Source organism: Gavialis gangeticus, unplaced genomic scaffold (assembly GCF_001723915.1).
Source record: "Gavialis gangeticus isolate Ggan-Ray unplaced genomic scaffold, GavGan_comp1, whole genome shotgun sequence".
Taxonomy (NCBI): Eukaryota; Metazoa; Chordata; order Crocodylia; family Gavialidae; genus Gavialis; species Gavialis gangeticus.
The window spans coordinates 11,555,419-11,560,920 of NW_017729030.1; positions in this window are offsets into that span (position 1 = coordinate 11,555,419).

Sequence of the window (5,502 nt, forward strand, 5' to 3'; positions counted from 1 at the left end):
CTCAGCTCTTATTTGTGCAGCCTGTTGCAGTAGGTAGTCTGAGGATGCCAACCCCACCAGGCCCTGCCAGGGAGATAAACTCCGCTGGGATTCCCATCTAATTGTAAGCTACAGCACCAAACATCTTAGGCACATCTTGGTGGCACCTGGATATTGGATTTAGGCATTGAGCCCCTCTGTAGATCAAGCCCTTAATCTTCATGTGAGAGCAGAGCTCAGCTAATTGCATGCTTCCAACAGCTAGGGCTGCACTACACCTTTAAAAAACAGAGGAGTAAGTAGTGTTAGACATGCCTGCACTGAGGATGCTCCTGCTCTCCAGGGATAGCATTTATTTCAATAATTCTGGTCCTTAGGAGAGATGCAAGAACTCAAATATAGTCACGGTCATATGCCGCTCTGTAGCGCAGTGCTCACAGGAGCATCAGGGAGTTGGGATGTTTTGTTTGAAAAGCTTTAGCAAGAGAAGCCAAGTGCCTGTACTTGTATCTTGCTGCTGATTATTTCAGATGTTTAAAAACATCAGCAGGCAAATTATCAGAATGTCAAATGCCTTTGCTATTCTTGCATTTTGGGGGTGGGGTGAAGCCACTTGACTGGTAGCACATTAAAAACTTTGCTTGCTGAGATGGGGAGGGCTGAGAGCTGTCATAACCATGAGCTGCTGCAGGTGTTTCCTTTACAGAAAATAATGCTTAATAGTTTGAGGTATTTTCTTTTCTCAAGTGAAACAACATGATGGCATCTTCCTGAGTCTGCAAATATGGTGCCAGTGCCTTTGCTTGTGGCTTTTCTAAGTGCAATCATGGGATAATGAACAAGCTTTCATTCTGTTTTCCTTGCTAATTCAGACCCCTGTGAGCAGCAGTGAAGCTGACTAGAACTGCTGGTGTGGTGGGTTGGGGTTTTTTTGCTATTACCTGGGAAAGCTGCAAGCAGCAGCCAAGGTAGGCACTGACCTCACTAGCAGAGGGAGAAGCAGAGATTCCCTTTTCCAGCTGTTTGGCAGCTGGAGGAAACAGGACAGGGCCTGCCTGTCACCTGTAGAGCACTGACATATTTGAAGCTCACCACACAAGTTGGTAATTTTTTAGATGGTTTGTACCAAGCATTGTCCTGTATTTGTGATTGTTCCATCAATGTTCAAGTTATACCTTCAGTTTCTTTGTATCTACCACTGCCTGCAAATGCACCTTCCCACGGGCAGATCTAGGATTCTGTATAGTGGGGTTCAGGAACAAGCAACCAGTGCTACAAGAGTGGCTACGCCTCCTGCTGCTGGCTTCTCTCCCTCTGGGCAGACTGCGCTGCAGGAGCAGCAGTCAGGGACTTCAAGTCCCCAAATCAGGTAAGACTCTCCCCCCCACCCCTACCATTCTCAGCACCCTCTCCCCTCTGCTCAGCAGCCCCCCTCTCCCCTGCTCTCCCATTCCCTCCTTTCACTGCCTGCTGCTGCTACTGCCCCTGCTGTCTCCAGCTGCCTTGTGGGGGGGGGGCTTCAGAGCCACTCCAGCTTTGCTGCAAGGGAAGCCAGGCTCAGCCTGCTTCCAGGCTGGCAGGCCAGACCCAGGGGGATGGAGCAGGAAGGACAAACCCACCTGCTCTCCCTACGTAGAGCTCCCTGTACAACCCAACTGGAGCAGGGTAGGAGCAGCTCCAGAGTTCCTCCACCCCTGGATCAGGTAGGGACAGCGGGGAAGGGGAGAATAGGAGGGGAGGAGACATGCCTCTGAGCAAGCAGGGGAGATGAGCATGAAAGTGGGGGATTCTTACCTGATTTGGGGACTTCAGGTTTTCAGCTGCTGCTCCTGCCATGTGGTCTGAAAGGGGGTCACTTCCATGCCACTGCACACCCTCTGGATCTCTCCCTGTACCTTCTTGCACATGGAGACAACTGGTGGTGGATATGTAGAAATCCAGATGACGACAGTCTGGTAGAACGGGATTGTTGATGCTTACGTGGTTGGCCATAGAGATGAGTCTGCATCAGTGTTGCTTTTACTGCTCTTGGCGAGCTCCCTTCACCTTTCAGTGCTTTTTAATTTTGTGTTAAATTGTAGTGCAAGTACTTGATAACACAGTTTTATGACTTCCTGTGCATTTGCACTGGGCCTAGCACCATGGGTCCCTGTTGTAATTGGTGTCTTTTGCCTATTTTTTTAGTATAAAGATTGGAGTAGTGCAATGTAAGCCCTGGCTGTTTAAAACAGGGCTCTTCTGCCTTGTCCTGCTCCCATTTTATTATAAAAACAAGGCAGGAGGTCAGGGGTCACTTTCAGCCTGGGGTCAGATGCTGCAGGTTGGTCAGAGCACAGAGATTTCTAATTACGGGGTAGTGGCTTGGCCGACATAAAGTCTCATCCCTCTTGCGCTGACTGCATTGCTGGCTGTTCCAGGCTGCCAGATAATGGGATTTTTCCTAGCCTGTATTCTGATGCTGCTTTGTTGGTATCTCTCTTTCCTGCCTAGTAACAGCCTCTGCTATTCTAGTCTGCTGTTTCTGCCAGCAACCACTTCTAGAGTGGTTTTCTGTAAATGGGCAAACCCTTACAGTTATACACCATTCAAAAGAATGTAGAACCGCGGTCTTCAGTAACCTAACCCTCTATTTGGAGCCTTGGCTCCAGCAGTGAAAGGCTCATAGATTAACCACACTCACCAGCAAAAGGCTTTCAGTGAGCTGTGGGGAAGGTTAGAAGGCTGGTTGCCTGGCAGTAGGTCTGCAATAACAGCTGGAACATGCATGTGGTGAATTAGCACCAGATAACCTCCCTCCACCACTCCTTTGACTTCATTGTTACTGCATGCTAGCAAAGTGGAGCCATTAAATGTCTGTACAGTAGACATTTGCTAAACCACACATTTACAGTAAACAGATTTGGGGGTCTGCAGAGACCAATGAGATTCAGCTAGTGGCAGGGCTGATCTAGATAAGTGTTTACAGGGTGCCAAGGAAATTTTGAATAGGGCCAAGGGCACTTCTTGAAAATTGTTAACCCCACTCCCTAGTCCTTTTAGGGCAGACAATGGCAGTCATGTGTTCTTGGCTTCTTTCAAAGGCTACCTGTTATAGAGGGGGCATTCAATGAGACTTTTGTACCTAAGTACTTTAGGGTCTGATTTCTAAAGGCAGTGAGGTGCCAAAGGTGCACTTAGTCACCAGGGCCAAGACCCTGTTCTGCTGAAGCATATAGGTCTGATTCTGTTCCACCTGGCTTGGCTCCCTAAAAAACTTTTAAGGGAAACTCCTTCTTTCCACTGCTTTTTGTGACTGGTGAGTAGAGTGGCATTGGATATGGCCATGCTAATATTTCTCAAGAGTGCCTTGTTGGTTATGCACTGAACTTCAGATAATTTAAATAGGAGTTGGCAACCAGCTGGGTATCTGCATCTTCAGGTACTTAAATAAGGATCTGTTTAGGAACTTAATTTGAGGCACCTATTTTTAAAGTCTTGGACTTAAGCTCTAAAAAACAGCAAGGCATTAGAGAAGCAAAGGAATGAGTTTTCCCCATAAACAGTTGAGAAAAGGTCTACTCTGCACAAAGGCAAATAAATGAAAGTTCTGTCTTATTGCCTCTAATTGCTGTTTATCTACTTGTTCTTACACAGAACTAATTGTAGGCACAAATTCCAGCCCTAGCTGAAAATTAGTTGCTTCAGACAATTTTAGCAAAAGTACAGTGCTCAGAGACAGAACGCTATTCTGAAGTGCCCCACTCCTGCTTTTTCTTTCTTTTAAGCTCCAAAACTACTCTAGCTTCTCAATGTGTACTGTCAGGCTGTTATCGGCTATAATGGGTAAGCACCCAAATAATGGGTTTTGTTTTTAATATTTAGGTGAAATATGGTGTTTCCTAGTTAGGAAGACTTACTGGTGAAGTAGACTAAAAGAACATTCTGCAAAGCTTAAGCTGCACAGACTAAGGCTGCATAAAGACATTCAAATGATTTGAAAAAAGTCTTCTGAGCTTGTTTTCCTGGTAGAAAAACTTACCTGGAGGTGCTTTGAATACTGAGACTTTGAAATGGAGTCCCTGAAGAGCAGAGAGCTTGCAGTGATGACGCTATGTACTGAAGGGAACCTGTACATATGTATCAGCCTACTCTGCAGGCTCCCTCTTTCTGCCTGGAGACAGATGGCAGCAGTGCACAGGGCAGCATTGATCACTTGGCCCAGGCTGCTAAGGGTTAGCCTGCATCTCCCTACTTCACAATGTGGAAGAGGCATGCGTTCTGTTCCCTGCTCAGCTGAAGCAGTAGAGTCCAGCAAGTGACACTGTCTCCCTGGGGGGAGAGGTGAGAACAAAGTGCCTTGGGATGTTGGAAGACTGTGCTGTGGCTTCTCTTAGAAGAGAATGTGTGCAAACATTCACTGTCCCAGGAAAAACTCTCCCATGAATTATTTTAATTCTGGTTGTTCCTGGGTTATTATCTTGGAGTAGCCATTTTTGCTCTGGAAGAAAAATTCTGAATATCTGTGTGCTCATGGTTTCTCTCCCAGGAAAAACTGAATATCTGAGAGGGGCCTCAGAAACCTGATTGGAGCAGGTTCAGGACACTGGCAATGTCTATGTTGCAGAAGCTTGTCATAAGTCATGTTTCAACCGGTAAGGGATCTGGGACAGAAGTTTCATAAACCAGTTTGACCCAAATCAGTTAAATCTGGTTGAACATAGTATCAGACTTATCTTAAACCAGTTTGTCATTTTGAAACTGGTTTATGTGCACTGAGCTTCTGCCCTGTTACAGGTTTAAACCAGTTTCAGATCACAAAACTGGTTTATGTGTAACTTCTGTCCGTAGCCTAAGTTACTTTAGTGAAAATTTGTGGGATGTGGCTCTTGGAACAGAAGTAACTTTAGTTTGGCTTTTATTTGGCTGCAATTCTTTTGAATAACTAAACTAGTTAAATTGCATTCCAGATTGCAAAAAAGCCAGCCTTTAGATATAGAGGAGTAGTAGTACAACAAGATGAAGATGCAGCAAACATGATCCATGGCCAGCTGGTGTTGTAGCAAAGGGCAGAGGCAGGTTACAAGCCAGTGCTTGCATAAGGTGGGTGTCTCAGCAGAAGCATAGGGCAATTCAGTGCTCTTGAAAATCCCATGCTTAAGTTTTAGGGTTTTTTGTTTTTTTTTTTAAGGAAGTTGGTTGTTTGAAGGGCAAGCAGAACTGAACTAAACTGCACACAACTGGCGCCAAAATCAGGTTAAGAACATAAGAAGTGTTATACTGGCTCAGACCAATGGTCTACCTAGCCCAGTATCCTGTCTCCAACCAGTGGCAATAGAGGATGATTTAGAGTAAGAGCCTAAGAACAGGACATATCTAGAGTTATCCCCTGTTGTACCCTTCCTGACATCCACCATCATTGCCTTAACTGTAAGTAAACTTGTAAAGGTTATAAGTAAGCTTAGTGCAAATCCCTCTAGACACATTCGGACTGGCTGATAACTAGCTTGAAATTGAGGCTTTTAGGTTGTCCACAGCTTGGTGTGC